This window comes from Dendrobates tinctorius, unplaced genomic scaffold, assembly GCF_039654945.1.
Source record: "Dendrobates tinctorius isolate UK_male_01 unplaced genomic scaffold, ASM3965494v1 ptg000028l, whole genome shotgun sequence".
In the NCBI taxonomy this organism is placed as follows: domain Eukaryota; kingdom Metazoa; phylum Chordata; class Amphibia; order Anura; family Dendrobatidae; genus Dendrobates; species Dendrobates tinctorius.
The window spans coordinates 60,941,752-60,969,584 of NW_027361696.1; positions in this window are offsets into that span (position 1 = coordinate 60,941,752).

Below are 27,833 nucleotides of genomic sequence, written 5' to 3' on the forward strand. Positions count from 1 at the left end.
CAGAGGCACGATCCTTAGTCAGTGCCGTTGCTGCCAGACTGCGTAGACCTGTTTTGGCGTAGGCGGTGCATTCCCCCCTCCCGCTAGACCCCCCAAATAAAACGAACACAGGCCAGGGATGGGTTGAACAGGTCGGTCACAGTTTATTAATTAAATTACACCACGCGGGGAGGGGCAAATTACTCTCCGCAACTGGCTCAATCGCCGTAGGCCCCGTCTGTGATAGACATGTGAACCGGCCAATGAGGGTTACGAACCCTTGCCCCTCCCGGCATTTCCGCCACTGAGGATTCTGTGTATGATCAACACAGGACTCCGACCCCCACCCATCAGCCTGAGGACCTGTTCAACCCCATCCTGCAAGCCGGACAGAAATATATCAAGCCCAATGTCCGTCAGATGGACTCCATCCTGCCTCCTTCCAAGTAGTAATGTCGTACCACTACGCCGAAACCTCCTTTCAGCCATCTTTGCATTGACCTTTCTCCTTGATCATTCAATAGCCTTTGGCTTGTTCGCTCCTTTCCATACCGCTCGCGGAATATCTCCGACCATACCAACACCATGTGTGGGAACAGATACGTAAAATGCTGTATGTCCGTAGCCATTACTGTGCAAAGCTTGGTACTTTTCCTTGTACACAGGTCATTACCACCAGTGTGCAATACCAATATCACCGGCCCGTTTTCCTTTATAGCGATGCTCAGCACCTCCGGGAACATTTGTTGCCATTTTAGGCCTCTGACTCCTCTCCAATTGACCTTTAGCCCTGGTAAGCCCAGGCTTAAACCACCTGGCTGCAGTTCGGCCCTTTTCCTCGCCCAGAAGACGTACGAGTGTCCTACTATCCACACCGTGCACTTACAGACTCCTGTGAATGGTAAGATGTGTTAATAGAGCAAATCTGGTCTTATATACCTGGCGAAGCATGAGGATTTCCAGCGACCCATCCTCTGCACCTCTGCTTCCGATACTCCTGCTCTGGCTGCTTCAGTGGCGGCACCTATTCAGAAGGAATGTGTACCGTACTCTACCGGGTTAGCGCCCACTTTTTGAAGGCACTGTTTGAAAATCACGCTAAACTGGTACTTGGTAAGGGGGGACCTGTCCGGGTGTGCGAGGAACAATCTGCTTTCCTGTCGTAGGCTCGCGTAGCGCTTGACTACTTTTATTGGGCATACGGGGCCATTGGATGACTTCACCAGGACCCACGAGCCTCTGCTGGAGGGGTCGCATTTGGATATCCCCACACGAATGCGCAGAGCGTCGCTGCATATCACTACATCATCACTGATTAACCCGCCCTCCGCCCGGGGCACTAGCTCGCTAATGCGAAGTGCCCCGAAAAAGGCGATAGCGAAAGCTGCTGATAGCAGGGCAGCTTTGAACTGTGATTTGCACACCGATAAGGAAATTACTATAATATCGCGCAGTAGGCTCATCTATATGGTACGACGACACTCCTGGCTAGGTTGGAGTCTTATCCAGCCTTTAATGGCCTGTCTAATGTAAAAGTATTTTGTGACGTCCACCCATCCCATCAGCTGGAAAAAGAACGCTAAGCCTGATAAATTGTCTTGCGCAGAGATACCCGATGTGCCTCTTAGCTTAAGCCGTTTTAAGAATTCTACCAAAACCTCGCATCTCGCACGGTCGCTTCTGTCGACTGGCTTACCCCGAATTAATGAGCACCACTCCTCCCACGCCTTACCGTAGACTTGCCAAGTAGCTGCTGTAACCGTAGCGCGGATCAAAGGCATCAATGATTGGCCACCATGTCCCAGAGGGATGCAGGACACCGGGTGCCCAATGGCTGTGCCCTGGGGAGAAGGAGTCTGAAAGCCTGCCAATCGGAAAACAGCAGAGAGCTAACCAGTTTATCGTCTACATCCAATGTAAAAGAAGTAGAGCTTTTGTTATTTTTAAAATGTAAAAGATGAAAATATTTTTTTTCTAAAATACAAAGGAAATGTGTCCTCTGTAACTTTAGGCCTTTTAGAGATAATTTCATCTTCAACTTGCTTAACTGTTCACAATTACAGTAATTTTAAGCAGGGGTGCCCAAACTTTTACATGCCACTGTATATCAATTTATTCTACAGTCAAATTGATTCAGAGATGAAAATAGTTGAACTGAACTAATTTTGTGGTGCTGAAAAAGAATATGATGCTTTAATTTGCTCATTGCCTGTAATTTTCAAGATCCAGAAGAGGTTGTGATACTTCTGACACCTTTTATGCAGGCTTATAGAAAAATTGCGTCTTTATTATTTTTCTTCATCATTGCATTGTTAGTAGCTCCTTTATTACATCACCTATTTAGCTTATTGAACCTTTAGTATTCTATCATCTTAAGGGGACCACTGAAAAAAGCCAACTCAGCTCCGATGACATAATCCTAATTACAGCTGCATTATTATTATTATTATTATTATTCATTATTATAGTGCCATTTATTCCATGGCGCTTTACATGTGAAAGGGGCAAATATAGACAAGTTCAATAAACATGGACAAAATAAGGCACACATGAGTACAGAAGGAGATAGGACCCTGCCCGCGAGGGCTCACAGTCTACAGGGGATGGGTGAGGATACACTAGGAGAGGGTAGAGCTGGTTGTGCGGTGGTTCAGTAGACTGAGCAATACTGCAGGTTGTAGGCTTGTCGGAAGAGGTGGGTCTTAAGTCTTGTCTTGTATGTGATTGTGTGAAACAGAAATAAGAGGGGAGTAGAGAGGGAGATCTTGAGAGAATCGAAGGTTGCGTGTAGGTAAGTACCAGGAGACCATGTAACAGGTTTATGGAGGAGACAGGTTGTGGATGGCTTTGTATGTCATAGTTAGGGTTTTGAACTGGAGTCTCTGGACAATAGGAAGCCAGTGAACAGCTTGGCATAGAGGAGAGGCTGAGGAATAACGGGGAGATAGGTGGATTAGTCAGGCAGCAGAGTGTAGGATGGATTGGAGTGGTGCCAGAGTGCTAGAGGGGAGGCCAGAGAATAGGAAGTTGCAATAGTCGAGGCGGGAGATGATAAGGGCGTGCACTAGTGTTTTTATGGTTTCATGGTCAAGGAATGCACGGATCAAGGAAATATTTTTGAAGTTTGAGTCGGCAGGAGGAGGTAAGGGCTTGGATATGTGGCTTGAAAAATGGCAGAGTTGAGGATCACCCCCGAGGCATCGAGCATGTGGGATAGGATGTAAGGGAGGGACAGGACTGTAGTCGTGACCTGAATAATTGCAATATCTACTGTATGTGGGTCGCCCTCCCAGGGCTGTGGGGTACTCGGTACTGGGCTAGTCTCTCAGAGGGGAATGTCACAGCAGCAGTGACCCAGTCTGTGGCCCTGGGCGCCCATGTAAAAGGGATGAAGTGATGGAATAAAGTTTATGAGTGAATGATTCGTGACGCCACCTGTGGTGTTCGGCAATGAAGATGTTAAGCCGACGCTGCGGACAGATCCCCTGGGACAGATGGTGTGGTGCAGCTATATGATGTAGTGGCCCTCCACAGGTAGGGCAGTAATCCCAGGGCAGTGAGGATAGGTGTTGAGGAAAAGGGTGCAGTGCCTGGCACAGGGATGAAGCAGTGCTGACGGGGTTGCAGGAAGAAGGCAAGGACACAACAGGGTGCAGTTTCTTTACCTTTACTTTGCTTGGCAAATGCAGTCCAGGATCCATATTACAGATGGCACAGGAGCTGGCTAGCCTGGAAGCAACTTAGGAATCTCTCTATGCAGATGGGTTGTGTAGTCTCCTTCCTAGCGCTTATTTTTAGGTACTTGCAGTACTGTGTTACACTGAAGTTCCACTTGCTTATTCTCTTTAGAAATCCCTCGTATGGCAGACAGCTGTAGCCTTCCTCTTCTGGCTCACACGTCACTGTTGTCCCTCCGAGTCTTATGTGGGAATATAGCATTTACACCTTCCTATTCCTCATGTTTCTGTTGCAGGACCATCAGTGTCCATACAACCTTGGAGACCGGGCTCCAGATCATGCCCTATAGCTGGGAATGAGCCTGAACTCTCTGCTCAATCTCCCAGCTCTTCTCCTCCACGTCGACACATGTTGCCCTCCTCATACGAACTCCTCATTCTCCCTTCCTGGCCCCCAGAGAGTAGCTTCTCCCCAGTTTTGGTTCAGAGCTCCCTCTGCTGACCTGGAATGGAACTGTGTTGTGTGTTGTGGTTAACTGCCAGAGAGACCGTTTATTGCTTCCAAGCATGACATCACACTCCCTAGGAGGAAGGTAATGCCATTGTGGCGACCATACTCCTGGGGGTGCCACATACGTCCAGTCCTTCCCCTACAGAAAACTGTACTCTTCTCTTCAGCATGCCTGCATGTCCAGATTCAGCTTCCTCTGGGCACTTCCCAGGCAATGACGGTTCCTTTTTCAGGTCACCCCCAGCAATGGAGACACAGTCCAAGTTAACTTTAACACTTTCTTTACTGAGTACTTCCCACGTTACATCCACAGTTGGTACATTGCGACATTTACCGGTTTCCTCATCTTTCCCTTTTTGGCTGTCGCTTCTGTGCAGTACATGCCCGGACCGGATCGTCCTAGACTGCTCCTCAGTTCCTTCCTGGCCTGACCTCACCATGATGACAATTTATTCTGCCTGTTTCGCTCCAGACTCGAAATCATCAGTCACCAGGTTTGATTGCCTCTGGTAAAGCATCCGGCCCATCTGTACCGATCTCGTCTAAGCTCCAATATCCTGCATCTCATCATCCCAACCGACTCCTGCCCTAAAAGCATCTGCCCAGGCGATAAGGCGCCACATCTTTTCTTTCCTGTTCTGGCCCACTGCTATGACACACAGTGGCCGTGGGTAATTTGGGCTGCAACACTTGAACGTTGAGTGGCTGCCAAGTTGTCCGGGCCTATAGCCCATGTGGACAGTCCCTCCAATTAACCCTCTGGAAATGTCCTATAAGGCCCCACTAGTATGTCTCCCATCTAGTGACCCACAACAGAACTATACTTACCCTTATCTACAGGAACTATATACTAAAGTGCCCTCCTCTAATGTCCCCCAAAAAGTATGCACTGACTTACCCTAACTGTACATGAACATTAGTCACATTATATTATACAATATTATACTAAAGGAACACAAAACAATATAATACAGTTCTCTACAGAATGGTAGCACATATATACATGTGGCAATACCATAAAAGATGAGCGGTAATACATATTTCTATGTAACAGTGCCGCAAGCATTTGACATATACATCATCAATTAGCAATATGTAAACATTAACAATTAAAGGGCAATCAGAGGAAGGGAAGCAAGAAGGACATTATATCTCACCCCCTTACAGATATGTTGCTTGAAAGAGAGGGCAGAGTCGAGGATCACCCCGAGGCACCGAGCATGTGGGACTGGGGAAAGTGAGCACCTGTTGACATTGATGGATAGGTCTGAGATGGGGGAAAGATGATGAATTCTGTTTTGCCCATGTTCAGTTTTAGAAAGCGAGCAGAAAAGAAAGCTGAAATAGCAGACAGACATTGTGGGTTATTAGTCAGCAAGGAGGTGAGGTCAGGTCCAGATAGGTAGAGCTGCTTGTCATTGGCGTAGAGATGGTACTGCAAACCGTGGGATTCTATGATCTGTCCCAGTCCGAAGGTGTAGATGGAGAAGAGTAGGGGTCCTAGAACTGAGCCTTGGGGAACACCAACAGACAGGGGTTGAGGTGAGGAGGTGGTGTGGGAGAGGGAGACACTGAATGTTCATCCTGTTAGATATGATGACATCCAGGATAGGGCCAAGCCTGTGATGCCAAGAGATGAGAGAATCTGTAGCAGGAGGGAATGGTCCACAGCGTCGAAGGCAGAAGACAGGTCCAGGAGAAGGTGGACAGAGTAGTGTCACTTGCTCTTGGTGGTTAGTAGGTTGTTGGTGACTTTAGTCAGGGCAGTTTCGGTTGAGTGATGCAATTGGAAGCCAGATTGTAACCGGTCAAAGAGGGAGCAGGAGGAGAGGTGGGAGGACAGTTCATGCTGTTCCAGTTGTTTTGAGGCAAAAGGGAGAAGAAATATTGGGCGAAAGCTAGACATGGAGGCTGGGGTCGAGGGAGGGCTTTTTGAGGATGGGTGTGATTGAGGCATGTTTGAAGGATGAGTGAAGGACACCATTTGTAAGTTAGAGGTTGAAGAGATGTGTTAGGGTTGGGATGAAGACTGGCAAGGTTAGGGATGAGGTGGGATGGGAGCGGGTCAAACGTGAAAGCCGTGAGATGTGATCTTGACAGGAGGGTGGAGAGCTGATCTTCTGTCATGGTGGAGAAACTGGTTTTGGAGAAACAGGACTGAGCAGCTAAGAGGGGCTTTGGGGGCTGCAGGCCAAAGCTTTCTCTGATTGTATCAATCTTCTGCTTAAAGAAAGAGGCAAAGTCTTCAGCAAAAATGAGAGGAGAGGGATGAGGTGCTGGGGACGAAGTAGAGAATTGAAAGAGTTGAAAAGCTGTTTAGGGTTGTGAAAAAGGGAGGATATGAGAGATGAGACTTAAGTTTGTTTTGCAGCAGTGAGCATGGACTTGAAACTGGTGAGGTATGCTTATATGCCATAAAGTGCTCGGCACAACGGGATCTCTTCCATCTCCACTCAGCGACCCTGGGAGCCCATCTAGTTCCTTCTAAAGGCTGGTCAACCAAGGCTACTTGTTGTACGAATTTTGATATGCGTGAGGGGAGCGACCGAATCATGTGTTACTGTTATTGTGGTGTTATAAAAAGTGACAGCAGCATCTGTGTCATGAAGGGAAGCTATATCTGATATGACGGTTCACGTTACCATTCGGGGGGCTCTGTGGAGGGCGGATGCGTTGTTTTGTTGCGTTCACGTGTAATACCATGGTCGCCGGGGGTAGCCTCCTCAACCATTCTGGTACTCACTGTGCTGGAGGCTGTTCCATCCCTGGTACGCTGTTCACCTTTGAGGTTCAAATGACTGCAGACAGAGGCTGGAAACAACTTAAACAGTTCAACTTTATCCTCTTCAGGGCCCAGCACTTCCCAAATGCCATCAGGACTCTTTACACGATACCAACAGTACATGGTCTTCTACAGCAGCACAACACTTCTTCTTCTGTTACACATGAGTGGACAACACAAGCAACCGAGCACTCAACACGGAACACGGTGAACACGGCACTTCAACCCTTCTTCCTGAGACCTACTTCAGCTCAGGAAGGTCCTGTCTACTCCGCTATAGCTCACCCCTTTACGGCACTGTTGTTCCTGTACGTCTACTAGGCTAGTAGCTCACTTGACTCTTGGAATAGCTCCCGTATTCTCGTTGTCATTTCCACAGAGACTTACTCACTGACCTCCCTGGCGTGAACACTTCCAGACACAGGCTGGTTTCCACAGACTGGCTTCACTGTCACTTCAGCTCCTTGTTTCTGGCTGATTTGACTTCAGAGACCCTCCTATTAGCCTCCCTAATCCTTTAGCTCCCAGTCTCTAGCTAAAGGACCTCCAGTGACCCTTCTCACTGGCTGCTGCTGTAGGCAATCTCTTCACTACTCTGCTAGGATGGCTACCACTGCCTCAACTCTCCTCTGCTCTGCTTGTAAACAGGAAATTTATCTTCTTTTGCTCCCGGCTAGCCACTCCTCTCCTGTCCCTCTAGTTAACCCTTCTAAAGGCTCCCATCTAGTTGTGCTCAGTGCCCCCATCTAGTGTCCCTTTTCTAATACTACGTTACCTATTGTGTCTCTATAATACCCTATAGCCGTGAACACATATGTACAGGTCACACATTATACACTCAAACATTTCCATTATAACCAGGCAAATCATAACAGCACATTAGCCAGGCCCAAGTCCTGGCACCCCCTTATATCCGTGCGGTTGGAGGGCACGTCAAAACGACGCATCCGCATACATCTGCATGTCCTGCATACACAATGTTAAAGATAGGTACGCAGGACACATGCGGAAATAGGCAGGGCTTAACGGAGGAAGTATGCAGCCCTCCGCAGAGCCCCCGAACGCTAATGTGAATGTAGCCTATGAGGGAGAAAGGACTCAGAGAGTGATTGTAAATTAAGGTGTTTGAGATTTCCATGAGTGTGAGTGAGTTTGTGGAGTGGGGGTTGTGCACTAGGAGAGGAGAGGGAAGAGAAGGTAAGTAGGTTGTGGTCAGACAGGGGGAGGGGTGAGTTAGTGAGTTTAGTAAGGGTGAAGATGAGGTCCAGGGTATGACCATCTTTGTGAGTGGCGGAGGACCATTGAGTGTGGCCAAAGGAGGCAGTGAGCAATAAAAGTTTAGAGGCAGCTGGGGTGGAAGCGTCAATAGGGATGTTGAAGTAACCCATGATGATAGTGGGGATGTCAGCAGAGAGGAAATGAAGATGCCAGGTGGTGAAGTGATGAAGAAAGGTGGAGATGGCTAGTTCTGGGGGCCAGTAGATGACAACCAGTTAGAGGTTGGAGGGGGAATAGATGCAGACAGAGTGCACCTCAAACAAGGAAAGAGTAGCGGAGAGTGGTAGCGAAATTGGGGTAAAGGTGCAAGTTTAAGACAGGAGCAAGCCAACTCCTCCATCACGTTTGGTGCTGGGAAAAGGGGTGTGAGAGAGATGGAATCCACCATAAGACAGTGCAGCGGGAGAAGCTGAGTCAGAGGGGATGAGCCAGGTTTCAGTGATGCCAAGGAAGGAGAGTTTGTTGGTGATAAAGAGGTCATGGATATCCGACAGATTGTTGCAGACAGAGCGTGCGTTCTATAGTACTCAAGGTAGGGTGACTGGGGGAGTGGGGGCTGGATGAATGGGTATGAAGTTATCATCATTGCGAAAACGTGTTGAGGATTGTGGCAGGATGTTAGAAATGAGTGTTGGAATGTGTTAAGGAGGGCCAGGATTTGGGATATGTCGCCAGCAATGAGGAGTAGCAGACAGAGCGTTAGAAGGTGGGAGCAGGATAGGACATGATGTGGCCGTGTGTCTCTGGAGAAAACGGATTGTATGTGGAGGAACAGTTGTGAGGAGGAGGTGAGATGGCTGGGGAGGATGGAGGGGGAAATGATTAGTTCCTTACCAGGTGGAGGGATTGCAGGAGATAGGAAGAAAGTAAGTGTCGTGATCACGTGTGTCAGGACGCAGATGATGTCGCAAGGCGAACCCATAACACACGTGACCCTGGATACACCGCCTCCAGTGGGGCGAATTTAAATAATAAAGCGTGCAGGTGGATACGCCGCCTCCACCTGGCGGATTTAGGTATTACACACCATGCATACATATATCTGGAAACACCGCCTCCAGTAAGGCGCATTTAAATAATAAGGGGGGAACCTGGGTAACTTTAACAGTGGTGGGCCCTGCGATAGGGAATGGGGAAATGGAGACCTCCTGCACTCCCCTGAGCCAGTGTCCCTACACTCCTCACATTCCCTAAACAGGCTCCGCACCTGTCGCCGCACGCGTACCTTAACGCCCTTGCTCGCCCTGAGCCTAAACCCTCACTAGGGAATAGGTCGGTGTGGAGACTAATCCCACCACTGCACTAACAACACACATGAGGAAAGAGACAATACAGGGGAAACACCACTTATCTTTGCTCTGTTGCGTGCGCTCCCAGCAACAGAGCCCACCACCTGTGTGCATCTTCTCCTCCACCCTGATCCATCACCATAACTGGATCCATCACCATCGTGCAGCCTGTGAGCAGAGTCCATCACCACTTGCAGCAGTCCAGTACACAGAGTCCCAAGATGAGTCCAGCCTCTGCCAAGAATCCAAGCATGCTCGAGTCCAGTTCTCAGCAACCAAGTAGAGCATGCTGAGTGCAACTCTCTTCCTAGTCGCCACTCCTCCAAGCCATGCCCACACCTCCCGCCGACACCATAAACTGCGACTCCACCAAGCCATGCCAGTCCTTCCTGCAGACACCATTAGCTGGCACTCATTCTCTCTGGCTGACTGCGCAGGACTCCTATCCCGCTCCATCCTTCCACCAGGCTCTCCAACAACTCAGCAAGAAATATCACCAGCAGTGAGTGAACACCCTGAGACCCATTTATAGAGTGTCACACCTGAACCATAATTAAGTGCAACCTAACCTAAGGTGCAATACCACAACCACCACCGGGGACAGTCAAAACACCTTTGAACTTAACCAAAGTAAAAAAAGTTCACTTTGTGCTTTTAATACCGCCAGATCCAACACTGGATCATGACAGTACCCCCTCCTTAATGAGGGGCCTCTGGACCCTCAAGACCACCCCTCATTAGGGAAACACCTACAGCGGGGACGCCCAGACCCTGAGTTCACCCTACCACTACCTGACACTTCAGGTTTATGACAAACACCGCTGATATTGGCAATAAAGTTCCTTTTGGAGGCACCACTCATCTCCAGAGCGCCGACCTGGGGAACGAGTTAATGTATGTGTATGTTTGCTCAGAGCTGATCAGACTCCACAACACATTTCCACAAGATGTTTTTTGGTGGGACCCATACATGCTCGTTCACACACAGGTCCGGACCTGAACGTTTATTGCACACATACATTTGTCATTTTTTGGTGAACTCACTCTGGACTTGACAACAGAGGCGTCCCCCTGTGTCACCACACTCACACCCCCGCTATTCACCAAGGGACACCACCCTCCAACCCTTTCACCATGAGGACTGCGCCTCCCAGGGTTGGTTAATGGCGAGGGTAGAGGTTTGTCCCTACTCCCCCGCAGCACACCTGCTGCACACACCAGGAGGAGAAGGAGACCGGGAAATGGAGGAAATATACTCTCGCTGGTCACCTCCACACGACCAGGAGGGCGGCTTCTTCGATGGTATGAAGATTTGGCGTAAAACCCCGCGGACTATCACACCAGTCAGCTCACCACAGGGGCGTACCCCTTCACCTCGGGGAATACCAGGCAGCTCCGTGGGGCACCATTCCTCCCACCTGCCTGGGTGCGCCCGCCTGCATGAACCAGTCCTGCTCCCCAGCAGCGACTCTAGGGGGTTTTAGTACCATAGCCGCAGGAATATGGAGGAAAATATATATACTCGCTGGTCGCCTCCACACGACCAGGAGGGGCGGCATCGAGGATTTGGCATGAGCCCCGCGGACTATACACCAATCTGCTCCCTACAGGGACGTACCCCTTCACCTCGGGGAATACCAGGCAGCTCCGTGGGGCACCATTCCTCCCACCTGTCTGGGTGCGTCCCCTGTAAGAGCAAGTCCCGCTCCCCAGCAGCGACTATACACCTAGTCTGCTCACCACAGGGATGTACCCCTTCACCTCGGGGAATACCAGGCAGCTCCGTGGGGCACCATTCCTCCCACCTGCCTGGGTACCTCCCCGTGCATGAGCAAGTCCCGCTCCCCAGCAGCGACTCTAGGGGCTTTTGCCTGAACGCAGCTGCCATTTTTGTTTCTCTGGTTATCTGAGCAGAGGCCCCAGACCATGGTAACTGCTGCTGCAGCGGCTCTAACACACCATGCCGCTCCCCACTCTCCTCAGTGAGGCCCGGCAGCAATTACCACAGGTCTCCACATGGCCGAAGCTCACCAGAAAAAAAAAAGTAAGGCTGGTGATAATGTCATGATCACGTGTGTCAGGACGCAGATGATGTCGCAAGGCGAACCCATAACACACGTGACCCTGGATACACCGCCTCCAGTGGGGCGAATTTAAATAATGAAGCGTGCAGGTGGATACGCCGCCTCCACCTGGCGGATTTAGGTATTACACACCATGCATACATATATCTGGAAACACCGCCTCCAGTAAGGCGCATTTAAATAATAAGGGGGGAACCTGGTTAACTTTAACAATGGTGGGCCCTGCGATAGGGAATGGGGAAATGGAGACCTCCTGCACTCCCCTGAGCCAGTGTCCCTACACTCCTCACATTCCCTAAACAGGCTCCGCACCTGTCGCCGCACGCGTACCTTAACGCCCTTGCTCGCCCTGAGCCTAAACCCTCACTAGGGAATAGGTCGGTGCGGAGACTAATCCTACCACTGCACTAACAACACACATGAGGAAAGAGACAATACAGGGGAAACACCACTTATCTTTGCTCTGTTGCGTGCGCTCCCAGCAACAGAGCCCACCACCTGTGTGCATCTTCTCCTCCACCCTGATCCATCACCATAACTGGATCCATCACCATCGTGCAGCCTGGGAGCAGAGTCCATCACCACTTGCAGCAGTCCAGTACACAGAGTCCCAAGATGAGTCCAGCCTCTGCCAAGAATCCAAGCATGCTCGAGTCCAGTTCTCAGCAACCAAGTAGAGCATGCTGAGTGCAACTCTCTTCCTAGTCGCCACTCCTCCAAGCCATGCCCACACCTCCCGCCGACACCATAAACTGCGACTCCACCAAGCCATGCCAGTCCTTCCTGCAGACACCATTAGCTGGCACTCATTCTCTCTGGCTGACTGCGCAGGACTCCTATCCAGCTCCATCCTTCCACCAGGCTCTCCAACAACTCAGCAAGAAATATCACCAGCAGTGAGTGAACACCCTGAGACCCATTTATAGAGTGTCACACCTGAACCATAATTAAGTGCAACCTAACCTAAGGTGCAATACCACAACCACCACCGGGGACAGTCAAAACACCTTTGAACTTAACCAAAGTAAAATAAGTTCACTTTGTGCTTTTAATACCACCAGATCCAACACTGGATCATGACAGTAAGTAGTATGGGGGTGAAAGTGAAAAGAAACAAACATTGTAGTGGTTTTCTATTCCTTTACTTTACAGTCAATTCCTGTCCAATTCTAGTCTAATTCAGAGTATTGTTATTAGAAATCTACAATTTGAAATATGGAATTTGAAAGATGCCTAGGATTCGGGGAAGATTTCAGGAGCTCATCTCTCAATGTTCATGGGTTCATAGTTCGTCTTTTGATGTTTGCAGGACAAAATGCTGCACAGACTGATACAATGGGTAATCAACATATTACCAAACATCAATTGTTCAATTTGTGAACCAAGGATAGCAGAACAATATACCGTATTTTTCGCTTTATAAGACTCATCTGATTATAAGATGCACCTAGATTTTAGAGAGGAAAGTAAGAAAAAAAATATTTTGAGCCAAATAGTGTACAAAAACCTTTAATAAAATTCAAATATATTATCTGTGGATAACGTTCTGTTATGGGGGATCTGTGAATTACAGTATAGTGCCTGCAGTACCGTATATTGTGACTACCACCCCCCCATATCCTCAGGAATACACCCACTTACTGTAGACATGGATGTATTCTGAAAGATGAGGGAGGTGATAGCCACATTTGCAATGAACACTATGGACACTAAAATACAGTGTATATTAACTCTAAATATTGCTAGAACCCCCATCATCCTTCAGAATATACCCATTGGTACAGTATATTCTGAAGGATGATGGGGGTTGTTTGCTCACCTTTCCTAAAAGGATCTCGGACTTGTGAGTACCATAGTTCCAACATTAAATAGTGTGCAGGGACAGATATGTGATTGGTGGAGGCAGCTCAGCAACAGTTCCCTCCACCAATCACTGTCCATCCCTACAGACGAGGAGGAGAATCGCTCTTCTCTCCCTCCTCAGCTTTAGGCCTCTTTCACACATCAGTGTCTCCGATACGTGTGGTGACCCTGTTAACAAACATCAATTCAAGAGTCAACATTCAGGCTCGTATGAACAATGACCTACTGGAAAATACATCTGGCATAATTAAGAATAAATGCTGTGTTGTCACACTCTCTGTGTAAGGTATACAGTTTTAGGATTTATTAAGATGTTGACATGTTTTTTTGTTTTTTTTAAAGATATGCCTCATTCTTGCATTAACAAAGCTAATAGTTTGTCCTACATACGTGAAGAATTCACTTTTGCATCACAAAGGCAAACTTGACTATCATGATAAGGAAAGCCTACAACCTGTATTTTGGCTGCAGAATAGGAGATCAGGACAAGAATTGGCCTCCACACATATGCTGAAATATATGTGCATCACATCTTACCGAGTAGTTGCATGAGAAAAGGCAATCTATGCTTTTCCTCTCATGACCCAGACTTTCTGTCAGAAACTTCATCTGAGCCATATCTTATAACACAAAGTGAACTGAATGATCTTGATAGAGATTTGTATCTGCCCAAGAGTAAAGCCCCCGTCACACACAGCGATCTCAGTAGCGAGATCGCTGCTGAGTCACAAGTTTTGTGACGCAACAGCGATCTCACCAGCGAGATCGCTGTCTGTGACAGCTATCAACGACCGGCCAATCTGCCGAGTATCGCTGATCGTTGTTGAAACGTCTGGACATTTTTGGAGTCACTGGTCTCCCGCTGGCCAGCACGCATCGCTGCTTGTGACAGGCGGGAGACCAGCGACCAGTGAGGAGGAGCTGGTCACGAAGGTACACATCGGGTTTCTAAGTGCCTCGTGCCCATTAGAAACCCGATGTGTACCTTGGTTACCAGCTCCCTGCATCAGCGCACTGGAAACTAAGATACACTGCGGGTAACTAAGTGATGTGCGGTGCTTACACCCGCGTGTCGCTGGTGCTGATCGCTGGTGAAGCTGCCTGTTTGGCAGCTCATCAGCGATCATGTAGCGACACACCAACGATCCTGACAAGGTGATACCGTTGTCGAGATTGCTGGTGAGTCGCTATGTGTGACGGGGCCCTAAGGTTGAACCTTTAGGTTCCAGGCTACAGCAGCTGAATCTCCTAGTGGGCGGATTTCTTTGTTACACAACTGTGATAAAGATCCTGTCCAATATTTCTTGGAGGGTGATCTTGTACCATACAACAACATCAACAGTTTAATGAAACCTCTGAAGATAAGGCTATTCATCGATTCATCCAAAAAGCTTAAAAACCGTCTTGCTATAAAATGGAAATGCGCTGTCTTCAATTTCAGCTGGTTATGCAGTATAGAAGTCAGGATAGAAACCTATGAACATGAAACAGCTGTTGAGGTACAAGTAAAGAGCAAAAAATGGGGGCACCACCGAAAAATATAAAGGGATCCAACCTTGACCTATAAATAGCAGGTAATAAACAAAAAGAGAAAGAAATAGGCCACAAACAGGGGATCACCCTAGATAGGAAATAGCATATGTGGCGCCCCTGAGGCTCAGTCGCCACAGAGGTACTGCACCTTCTCCTAAGGTGTAGTGCCCCACCACCTAAGTAAGTTGGGAACTCCTTTCCACACTCCAACACCTGTTGCTGGTGATTCCTTCTGGCTTGTCAGCTCTTGGTTTTCAGCTCTGTTCCAGTCATCTAAAGCTAAGTTTTTCGGCTAATGTTCACACTTGATTTTGTTGGTCTATTCAGTTTTTTGTGTGGTCTGCCAGCCCCGGCTGGAGGCTGAGCTGAATTTCCACTCTTATTTATCAGTATTTTGCCAATTGGCTTTTTGTCCCTTACTAGTTCAGTCTCTTTTTGCTCTGTCTCAGAATATTTCAGAGTGCTGATATAGTGGGAGAAGTCTAGTGACTTCAGGGTTAATTTTGCTATCAGAAGTGTTGGACATTATTTTTGTAGGGTTTTTTGCAGGTTGCAGACAGTGTCTTCCCTTTCCTTTCCTGTCTAGTTAGTTTGGGCCCCATCATTTGCTCAGCCTATTTTCCTGCCTGTGTTTGTGCCTTCATCTTGTTTCACCGTAAATACATGTGTGGGGGCTATCTATTCCTTTGGGGTCTGCTCTGGGGCAGTTAGTTTTCCCTTTTCTTGCTTTAGGCTTATGTAGTCTTCCAGCCGTGACGAGGCGTCTAGGTTCATCGTAGGCACGCTCCACGGCTACTGCTAGTTGTGTGGTAAGATCAGGGATCTGCAATCTGCATAGTTACCAACCACTCTGGTTTTCTGTGGCTTAGCTTGTTTTGCCTTTTTCTCCTCGGTGACCCATTCATAACAGCCGGGGCCCGGTCCCCGATGTTGTATGGACATTTATGGTTCTGCAGCAGACACTGGTGGAGTAGTTGGCTGTAAATGCACTACTTCCATCTAAGACTTGGGGCACAACAGCAATTGAATAGAGAGCCAGGACTCCGGAGAAGGGAGTCCCCGAGAGAAGTTACAGCTGTCTGCCATACGAGTAGAGTTGTTAGGAACATCTGACAGGAGGAACTTCAGAGTACCATGGTACTGGAGCTCTTCACACTAAAAGGTGCAATAGAGGAGTCATTCAGGAAAGGTACATGTTGGCGGAGTGTTGGAGAGGAGAATCCTGACTTGCCCGGGAGGTTGATTGAGTCTCTGCCCCGGAGGAGATGGCACGGAGGCAGGCACCAGTGTGTACCACGAACTGTGAGTAAAGCTTTGGAACTGCAAGCCCTGGCGTCTTCCATTCATTTGTGCGCCAACACCGTCAGCACTGCTACATCTGGGTACCAGCATTCCTCACACCGCCTTCGCCCATCCTCATCTATTGCCATTACACTGCCCTGGGGTTACAGCTTCACCTGTGGGAGCTACACCATCTATGCTGCAACACACCATCAGCCCCAGAGGATCTGCACGCAGCGTTGGCTTAACATCTCGCTTGCCAAACACCACAGGTGGCGTCACGAGCTATCACATAAACTATATCACAATCCATCATTGATTTGGGCGCCCAGGGCCACGGACCGGGTCACAGCTGCCGTGACATATTCCACTGATACCGGCCCGGTACCGAGTACCCCACAGCCTTGGGAGGGCGACCCACATATATAATACAAATTTTATTTTAACACAGCAAACAAACACAAAAAGGTTAAAACTAGAGTTGAGCGACTTTTGGTTTTTTAGGGTCGCGTTTCGTTTCGTGAAACCCGACTTTTCCAAAAGTCGGGTCGAGCAAGGTCGTCCGATTATAGGAAAAAGTCGGGGTCGTCCCGAAACACGAAACCCAATGTAAGTCAATGGGGAATAAAAGTCGGCAGTGAGAGGAGGACAGGAAACACACCAACAGTGCCCATTTGAATGCCAAAAGCATCAATTCTTCTTACTTAAGCTTGTCAACCTTAATTAACTTCATAATACAAGTTACGCACTGAAAAATGGGGGTTATTTGGCTACAGACTGTGGGGGGGGAGGGCTGGCTCCAGGTTTTCATGTGCCCTGGGCGAAAGAGCGCCCCTTTAACACATACCACAACTCATCATGCTCCGATACGGCAGAGAAATAGCGGTATAGTACAATGAAAAATACCTCACTTTTTACATCTCATGACGAGGCCCATCTATTTCTCCATACAGAATCATTGGTCCCATATAATGTTTGAAACAGTATATGATGAGCTCCACATAATGCTACAGTATATGTTGGTCCCCATGGATGAAGCTCCACTGTCTTATGGGCCCAAATAATGCTCCAAACATAATGGGCCCCATTTCTAATGCTCTAGTGTATAATGGGCCCTGTAAATGCTGCTCCAGTGTCTGATGTCCACCTTTGGAATGTTCCAGTGTATGGTGGGCCCCATCTATCATTCTCCAGAGTATAGTGCTCCCCAAAAATTGCTGTCCCAACATTGAAATCAATCAAATAAGTCTCCTCGCTAGGGAATCCCTGTACTTGTCTGGACTCCTCGTCGTCCCCATCTTCCATCTCACTGCACAGTATTTCAACTTTGCAAGTGCTGTGATCCTGGGCAAGCAGGGGGGGCCCACTCGGCGACCGCACTGGCACAGGGCCCCTGATAGTACGGTGGTGTGTCTGATGGCGGGTGGGCCGAACCTGCACTTTCATCTGCAGCTTCCTCTTTGTCACCGTGTAAGATGGAACTGTATATGGGAAGGGTAACCTGAGTTTCATCAGGGTCAGATTCAGGTCGTGTAGCGTGCGAGGGGAATGTAGTGGTCTGGGTCAATGTACCAGCAGATTCATCGAACAGTGGCTGGGCATCAGTGCACTTGTGTCGCCCCCAGGAGTACGGTCGCCACAGTGGCATTACCTTCTTCCTAGGGAGTGTGATGTCATGCAAGGGAGCAACGAAGGATCTCTCTAGCAGGTTAACTGATTGGGCGGCGTTATTCCCACGAGTCATGACCCTCCAAACAGCGTTCATGAAGGCAAAGTGTTTGTTTTACGTGGGCAGTATGGTTGCAAAGCTGAACCTTAAAGGAATGTCCAGAAGGGCACCACCAGGAGTGGAGCCTACGGTTAAATTCGACTCCACCTGGGAAACCTCAACCATGCCAGCTACAGAACAGATGCACACATTGCAAGCTTAATTCCGTTAACGAACGAGACTCCGTCATGCCCCGCGGTCTGAGTCCGGCTTACTAGAGGGACACGTGAGGCTCTGGCACATGAGATTGGCCAATAACTGGTGTGTCATGCCCTTACATGTCCGTGGCTGCATGTGCGCTACACTGAAAAGGCCAGCGTTTGTCGCTTACAGGTGCAGATAACCCGCTGAACAACGTTAGTGATGGGGATCACTGATTACAATTATTACCCGCGAACAATGATTTCCCAGTAAGTGCAGGTCAACCGCAGTTCCGGAATTAGGCCTAACCGTCATTCCTGAAAAAATGAAAAACTTACGTGTGCAAACCACAGGTGCTGTAGCTTGCTTAACAGCTCGCCAGCCGTTCTCACTCCCAGTATGGATTACACGTGATTGCACAAAGGTGAGAAAGGGTACCGTATCCCCAGATAACATGTATGGATAGCGTACACATTCAAAATATATGTCTATACATCAGGAGGCAGGCTCAGACGGTGTTAGGCCCAGTATGGATTGCACGTGATTGCACAAAGGTTAGAAAGGGTACCGTATCCCCAGATAACATGTATGGATAGCGTACACATTCAAAATATATGTCTCAGGAGGCAGGCTCAGATGGTGTTAGGCCCAGTATGGATTGCACGTGATTGCACAAAGGTTAGAAAGGGTACCGTATCCCCAGATAACATGTATGGATAGCGTACACATTCAAAATATATGTCTCAGGAGGCAGGCTCAGACGGTGTTAGGCCCATTATGGATTGCACGTGATTGCACAAAGGTTATAAAGGGTACCGTATCCCCGGATAACATGTATGGATAGCGTACACATTCAAAATATATGTCTCAGGAGGCAGGCTCAGACGGTGTTAAGCCCAGTATGGATTGCACGTGATTGCACAAAGGTTAGAAAGGGTACCGTATCCCCAGATAACATGTATGGATAGCATACACATTCAAAATATATGTCTCAGGAGGCAGGCTCAGACGGTGTTAGGCCCAGTATGGATTGCACGTGATTGCACAAAGGTTAGAAAGGGTACCGTATCCCCGGATAACATGTATGGATAGCGTACACATTCAAAATATATGTCTCAGGAGGCAGGCTCAGACGGTGTTAGGCCCAGTATGGATTGCACGTGATTGCACAAAGGTTAGAAAGGGTACCGTTTCCCCGGATAACATGTATGGATAGCGTACACATTCAAAATATATGTCTATACATCAGGAGGCAGGCTCAGACGGTGTCAGGCACAGTATGGATTTGACGGCCCAGATTACACAGCGGAGGAGCAGGGAGAGGTAAAGATTGCAAATGCTGGGGCCCTGCCCAAGCAAGGGGGGCCCACTCGTGGGCATCGGTACTGGCACTGGGCCCCTCATAGTACAGCGGTGTGTCTGACGGCGGGTGTGCACCACCACCGTCAGAGACACTTGATTGCACTATGAGGGACCCTGTGCCAGTGCCCGCGCCCAAGAGTCGGCCTACCCACCTGTCCAGGGCAACGGCACTCGCACGTGTCGTGCGCTAGGTGGTGACCCCGGCCATGGGGGGGGAGGCAGCACAGTTAGGGAGTTTTAGAAAGTGGCATATGTTGATGTTGGACATTCAGCTGATGCAAAAGGCGAAATAGGTGAAGTCCCAGGAAGAGGTGGACCAAAGCAATCCATTTTTCTGTCACCCTATGTGTCATCAGGGGAAGGTGGGACAAAATCCTTGGAAACCCATGCGTGGTTCATTTTAATGAAGGTTAGATCATCCACATTTTGGGTTGACAGACGGGTCCTTTTTTCTGTCAGGATTGATCCAGCTGCACTGAAGACTCTTTCCGATAGCACACTTGCAGCTGGACAAGCGAGCTCCTGTAAGGCATATTGGGCCAATTCAGGCCAGGTGTCCAGTTTAGCGGCCCAATAGTCAAAGGGGAATGACCTGTGTGGGAGAACATCGATATGGGAGGAAAAGTAGTTTGTAACCATAGTTGACAACTGCTGTCTCCTGTCACTTTCCATCGATGCAGTATTACCAGTTGTGTGAGCGGTACTTGAAAAATCAGTCCACAACATTGTCATGAAACCCCTGTCTCCAACGCCACTTCTGCTGTGTGCACCACGAACACCTCTGCCAAGCTGCCCCCGGCCCGTACGGCTCGTGTGAGAACCATCACCGCTGCTGTGTGCTGGGAATGCCTCAAGCAACCGATTTACCAGAGTTGCTTGTTTATTAGCCAATATTAGGTCAAGGTTCTCCTGTGGCATGATGTTTTGTAATTTGCCTTTATAGCGTGGATCCAGGATGCTGGCCAACCAGTAGTCGTCATCGTTCATCATTTTGGCAATGCGGGGGTCCCTTTTTAGGATCCACAAGGCATAATCTGACATTTGGGCCAATGTTCCCGGTGTCAATGATGCACTGCGAGTGCTGGGTGGAGGAGCACTTTCTGGCAAATCCACATCCCTCCAGTCACGCACAAACCCTGTACCAGACCTTGCCACGCCAACATTTTCACTTGCCCCATGAGATGAATCCTCCTCCCCTAAGTAATCATCTCCATCATCATCCTCCTCCTCCTCTTTTTCCTCCACCTCGTCCAGGAGAGGTCCCTGAGCAGACAATGGCTGAATGTCATCAAGGATTCCCTCCTCCTCATCAACATTGGCTGCAGACGCCTGCTCCTTAAGGTGCGTCAAAGTTTGCATGAGCAGACGCATAAGTGGGATGCTCATGCTTAGGATGGCGTCGTCTGCGCTTACCAGCCGTGTGCATTCCTCAAAACACTGAAGGACTTTACAAAGGTCTTTCAGCTTCGACCACTGCACACCTGTCAACTCCATGTCTGCTCTCAAAGTGCCTGGCCGTGTATCCTCCCACAAATGCATTATGGCCTGCCTCTGCTCGCACAGCCGCTCCACCATGTGCAGGGTGGAGTTCCACCTTGTTGCAATGTCGATAATGAGGCGGTGGTTGGGAAGGTGGAGCAATCGCTGCAGCTTCTGCATACGAACGGAGTGTACAGGCGACCGGCGGATGTGCGCGCACAGTCTTCGCACCTTCTGGAGCAGGGCTGTTAACTCCGGATAATTTTTGAGGAAGCACTGCACCACCAGGTTCAAGGTGTGAGCCAAGCAAGGTATGTGGCTGAGTTTTGAAAGGGCTATGGCTGCCACAAAATTACGGCCGTTATCACTAACTACCTTGCCTGCCTCAAGATGTACACTGCCCAGCCATGACTCAGTTTGTCGCTTCAAGTACTCGGCCAGCACCTCGGCGGTGTGTCTGTCGCCCAAACACATCATCTGCAACACAGCCTGCTGACGCTTTCCACTAGCTGCTCGATAGGGGGACACATCGTGTGCAACAGTGGCAGCTGCAGATGGAGTGCTCGTACGACTGCGCTCTGTGGACGAGCTTTCGCTTCTGGAGGAGGAGGAGGAGGAGGAGGGTCGAACGCCTACAGCCAACTGTTTTCTATACCGTGGGCTAGGCAGCACTGTCCCACCACCGCTGTCCCCTGTGGACCCTGCATCCACCACATTAACCCAGTGCGCAGTGATGGACACGTAACGGCCCTGGCCATGCCGACTGGACCATGCATCAGTTGTGAGGTGCACCTTTCCGCTCACTGACTGCTTGAGTGCATGGACAATGCGGTCTTTCACATGATGGTGGAGGGCTGGGATGGCTTTGCGAGAGAAGAAGTGGCGACTGGGTAGGTCATAGCGTGGTACTGCATAGGCCATGAGTTCGCGGAAAGCTGTGCTTTCCACCAACCGAAAGGGCATCATCTCAAACGAGATTAGTTTGGCAATGTGGGCGTTCAAACCCAGTGTACGCGGATGAGAGACTGAGTACTTTCTTGACCTACTCATAGTGTCTGGGAGGGTGAGCTGGACTTGAGAGCTGCATATGGTGGAAGTAGCGGTGGACAGGGCAGACTGAGAGAGGGTTGATGATGGTGATGGAGTTGGTGTTCTTTCTGATGGCCTAGAATCAGTCTTTCGTTGATATAACAGTGGGATTCCCTGACTGCTGTGGTCTTGCAACGACACCTCAACATTTGCTGCTGTGCTAACCGGTGGGCTTACAGTGGGGGAAACAATGTAGCGTTGCTGACTAACTTCGTTGTGATCAGTTGCACATGTGGCACTTGAGGTTTGGTGTTGTGTCCACGCTTGCAAGTGCATGCTGGTTAAATGTCTAAGCATGCAACTGGTATTCAAATTTTTCAGATTTTTCCCTCGGCTAAAGGTCTTTGCGCACTTCTTACAGATAACCTTGGCCTGATCATGAGGATTTTGGTCAAAAAAGTGCCACACTGCACTCTTCCTACTTTGGCAGACATTTTGCGGCCTAGCACGCTGTGATCTTTTGACCCTCTGGACAAGCTGTCCAGCAACTCTTTTGATGTTTGGAACCTGTCTTTGGAGTGCTCCGGGCCTGCCAGATAACAGCTGTTGCGATGTCGATGTCTGCTGTGGATGCTCCTCATCTGAGCTATTGGAAGCAGCACCCTCTTCCCCCAATGGATGCCAATCTGGGTCAACAACTGGGTCATCCATCACCTCCTCTTCTATGTCATGTGCACCTTCCTCTGTGTCACCGTGTATGGTGGTATAGTGTGCGGGAAGGGGCACCTGAGTCTCATCAGGGTCAGAATCTGGCTCTGTACACTGCGAGGACAATGTAGTGCTCTGAGTGAATGTACCAGCAGAATCATCCATCAGCGGCTGTGCATCAGTGCACTCCATGTCAGATTCATCTTGGCCTGGGTAATTCACCATTTCACTTGATAATCCAGGCATGGTATGTGAAAACAGCTCCATGGAGTAATCAGTAGTATGGCCTGCGTCATCCTTCAATCTTGGTTGGGGTGAAGAACACAAGGAAAGGTGTGGTTCATGAACATGAGCCTCCAATGACGACTCAGTGCTTTTACTTTTTACAACTGAAGAAGAGGAGGCGATAGAGCTGGAGGCTGAGTCAGCAATGTAAGACAAAACTTTTTCCTGATGCTCTGGCTTTAAAAGCGGTTTGCCAACTCCTAGAAAACTAAGCGTTCGAGGCCTTATGTAGCCAGACGATGACGCAGGGTCAGCACCTCCTGCATTCGGTCCTATTTTGCTCTTGCCACTACCATCAGATCCACCACCAACACCATCATTACCAGCTGCCAACCCCCGCCCAATTCCACGGCCTCTTCCACCAGCCTTCCTTATTTTTGGTAGAAATGTAGACAAAATCCAACAAACTATATAGTAATGTAAAACAAGGTACAAGGTGTCTATAGGACAGGGGAGATTTTGAATTTCTGCAGACACTTGTGGACACTGGACACTTTTGGATTGTGTGAGGCCCACTGATATCTGAGCGCTATGTGACAGGCTCGATGGCACAGCTGTGACCAAAGTGACTAGAGGATAAGGGAGATTTTGAATCTCTGCACACACTTTTGGACACTGGATGGACACTTTTGGATTGTGTGAGGCCCACTGATATCTGAGCGCTATGTGACAGGCTCGATGGCACAGCTGTGACCAAAGTGACTAGAGGATAAGGGAGATTTTGAATCTCTGCACACACTTTTGGACACTGGATGGACACTTTTGGATTGTGTGAGGCCCACTGATATCTGAGCGCTATGTGACAGGCTCGATGGCACAGCTGTGACCAAAGTGACTAGAGGATAAGGGAGATTTTGAATCTCTGCACACACTTTTGGACACTGGATGGACACTTTTGGATTGTGTGAGGCCCACTGATATCTGAGCGCTATGTGACAGGCTCGATGGCACAGCTGTGACCAAAGTGACTAGAGGATAAGGGAGATTTTGAATCTCTGCACACACTTTTGGACACTTGCCACTTTTGGATTGTGTGAGGCCCACTGATATCTGAGCGCTATGTGACAGGCTCGATGGCACAGCTGTGACCAAAGTGACTAGAGGATAAGGGAGATTTTGAATCTCTGCATACACTTTTGGACACTGGACACTTTTGGATTGTGTGAGGCCCCCTGATATCTGAGCGCTATGTGACAGGCTCGATGGCACAGCTGTGACCAAAGTGACTAGAGGATAAGGGAGATTTTGAATCTCTGCACACACTTTTGGACACTGGATGGACACTTTTGGATTGTGTGAGGCCCACTGATATCTGAGCGCTATGTGACAGGCTCGATGGCACAGCTGTGACCAAAGTGACTAGAGGATAAGGGAGATTTTGAATCTCTGCACACACTTTTGGACACTGGATGGACACTTTTGGATTGTGTGAGGCCCACTGATATCTGAGCGCTATGTGACAGGCTCGATGGCACAGCTGTGACCAAAGTGACTAGAGGATAAGGGAGATTTTGAATCTCTGCACACACTTTTGGACACTGGACACTTTTGGATTGTGTGAGGCCCACTGATATCTGAGCGCTATGTGACAGGCTCGATGGCACAGCTGTGACCAAAGTGACTAGAGGATAAGGGAGATTTTGAATCTCTGCACACACTTTTGGACACTGGATGGACACTTTTGGATTGTGTGAGGCCCAATGAATATCTGAGCGCTATGTGACAGGCTCGATGGCACAGCTGTGACCAAAGTGACTAGAGGATAAGGGAGATTTTGAATCTCTGCACACACTTTTGGACACTGGATGGACACTTTTGGATTGTGTGAGGCCCACTGATATCTGAGCGCTATGTGACAGGCTCGATGGCACAGCTGTGACCAAAGTGACTAGAGGATAAGGGAGATTTTGAATCTCTGCACACACTTTTGGACACTGGATGGACACTTTTGGATTGTGTGAGGCCCACTGATATCTGAGCGCTATGTGACAGGCTCGATGGCACAGCTGTGACCAAAGTGACTAGAGGATAAGGGAGATTTTGAATCTCTGCACACACTTTTGGACACTGGATGGACACTTTTGGATTGTGTGAGGCCCACTGATATCTGAGCGCTATGTGACAGGCTCGATGGCACAGCTGTGACCAAAGTGACTAGAGGATAAGGGAGATTTTGAATCTCTGCACACACTTTTGGACACTGGACACTTTTGGATTGTGTGAGGCCCACTGATATCTGAGCGCTATGTGACAGGCTCGATGGCACAGCTGTGACCAAAGTGACTAGAGGATAAGGGAGATTTTGAATCTCTGCACACACTTTTGGACACTGGACACTTTTGGATTGTGTGAGGCCCAATGAATATCTGAGCGCTATGTGACAGGCTCGATGGCACAGCTGTGACCAAAGTGACTAGAGGATAAGGGAGATTTTGAATCTCTGCACACACTTTTGGACACTGGACACTTTTGGATTGTGTGAGGCCCAATGAATATCTGAGCGCTATGTGACAGGCTCGATGGCACAGCTGTGACAAAAGTGACTAGAGGATAAGGGAGATTGGATTGCTTTTAAAAAAGCAGTTTGCGGAGCAGTGGGTAAACAGCAATGCAGGAATGTCAGGAAGCCTTAGAAGGCAGCCCAACAACCAACACCACTGATACACCACTATATAGCCTCCCCTTGCACTGCACACACAGTGACTGGTGTGTTGTGCAGGCCAAATTGCTAGCAGCAGAAGCAGTTTTTTTTTCTTCTCAGCAGGACAAAAAAAAAAAATTGGGATTGCTTTTAAAAAAGCAGTTTGCGGAGCAGTGGGTAAACAGCAATGCAGGAATGTCAGGAAGCCTTAGAAGGCAGCCCAACAACCAACACCACTGATACACCACTATATAGCCTCCCCTTGCACTGCACACACAGTGACTAGTGTGTTGTGCAGGCCAAATCGCTAGCAGCAGAAGCAGTTTTTTTGTCTTCTTCCCTGCCTAACGCTCTCCCTACAGAATCAGCAGCAACCTCTCCCTATACTAAGATCGGCAGAAGTAAGATGGCGGTCAGCGTGCACGCCCTTTTATACCCCCTGTGACGCCCACCAAAGCAAGCCAATCACTTGCATGCCCTTCTGAAAGATGGTGGTGACCCGTGCCTATGTCATCACGTTGCCCACAGTGTCCGTGGATCCTGATTGGCTGAAAAAGAGCGCAAAACAAACTTTTGAAACGCGACTTCGGCGCGTAAGTCGCCAACCTCGTGGCCGACCTCATCCTAGGGTCGGGTTTCGTTTCATGAAACCCGACTTTGCCAAAAGTCGGCGACTTTTGAATTTTTTCGACCCATTTCGCTCAACTCTAGTTAAAACCATTAAAAATGGTCACACATGTGACACATACAAAAATTGCACAGTGCTCATAATAGAGCGACCCACCCGCTACCAGCAAACACCTTCATCGGGGATAATGCCTTTAACCCTAGGTCCATGTAAACTAAGTACCTAAATGAACGGTGAATATACCCACAAAATAGAAACAATGAACCATACATGAGTCAGAGGAAACGGCAACAATGCATGATTGCAATGGAAGGTACTTTTGTAACCCAGAATGGAAGAAAAAAAAAAACAGCTCATAGAGTAATATAGCCCCAAATAAACAGTTTAGATCAAAATGAGGTGCACAGACAGAATAATAATGCAAGCTAAATCACCCTCATATAAAAATACAGATACCTCAGCCAAAGGTCAGGCATAAGGACAAAAAATAACCAGATCTTCCGAACCATTAAGGGCTAGAGGGGGTTAAATACACAGAGAAATTCTCTGTAACCACCCTCATTATTGGTACACATGCATATAGGCACAATACAAGACCCATGTGGAGTGAAGAGGAGCAGGCAGGGTCAAGAACCCGACACGTGTCGCCACTCAGTGACGTCAGAGGGAGTCCCAGGCTGATCTGTGAATGAACTAATGACCTTGGGCAAAAAGTCAGAAACTTTCCCACGGTAATTAGGTCATCTACAGGCAGCCGGCTGCACAGAGCTGAATCAATTCATTTTGTAGTGGATTACAGTGAGGCTGGTCGCATTAGCACCGGTCCTCATTGTAAACTATTTAACCCCTTCTGATGGATTGCAGCGTGGGACATGACTGAACGGCGGAGAGGTAAGGATATTTGTGATTTTTTATGTTATTTTTGTTGCAGGTCATGGTTTTATTTTGGATTACCAGACTCATAAAAATTTGTCAAAAACTTGGTGTATTTATTTCGTTAAAAGACTTTTTAATTAATGTCTGTGTGTGGTTTTTAACCCTTTCTTAGTATGGGGTTAATAATGGATCGGCATCTTATTGACACCTCTCCATTATTAATCGGCTTAATGTCACCTTACAATCGAATGGTGACATTAACCCTTTGTTATATTAATCCATTCGCCATCGCTACAGGGCAATGGGGATAGAGAGGATAAGTGTCAGAATTGGCACATCTTATAGATGCGCCATTTCTGGGGTGTCTGGGTTCAGATTTTTGTAGCCGGGGGGGGGGCAAAAACAATGATCCCTCTCATGGCTATTAAAATCTGCCCTCACTCACCTGCTTCACCTCTCTGGTTGACAAATTACAGCGGGAGCCCACGCATTTTTTACAATGAATTAACCCCTTAAATTAACCCCTACACCTCCCAAATTTTGCACACAAACCCTCATCTAATTAATAGTCAGGGACACATAAAAAAACATGAAATGAAATGGCTTACTGTATGTAAACCATGTGTCATTTCATGTTGG